Source organism: Brassica oleracea, chromosome C5, assembly GCF_000695525.1.
Source record: "Brassica oleracea var. oleracea cultivar TO1000 chromosome C5, BOL, whole genome shotgun sequence".
NCBI classification, from domain to species: Eukaryota; Viridiplantae; Streptophyta; class Magnoliopsida; order Brassicales; family Brassicaceae; genus Brassica; species Brassica oleracea.
The window spans coordinates 29,786,522-29,786,872 of NC_027752.1; positions in this window are offsets into that span (position 1 = coordinate 29,786,522).

Below are 351 nucleotides of genomic sequence, written 5' to 3' on the forward strand. Positions count from 1 at the left end.
CCAAGACGAGCGATTATGTCAGGTTTAGTATTGGAGGTCAGCTTTGGTTCCTTCAAACAATCAAGGCAAGTGTGTATAGTTGACAGGTTGATCCACTTTAGCATCTTTAGTACTATCTGCAATCAGTAAATCTAGAATGGTGCTAAAGAGTGGTTAGACATTCAAGTATAAATCAATAATAAGATCATAGTCCCTTTCACATAGCTAAGCATAATTTATTAAAAATCTTTTTATAAGAATCAGAATAAATTATATCAGTAAACCTCCCCCCAGACTTAAATTACACTGTCCCAGTGTAACACAGTCGGAGTTATGGTGGAAACTAAATCATAAGTACTCAATGTAACAAGT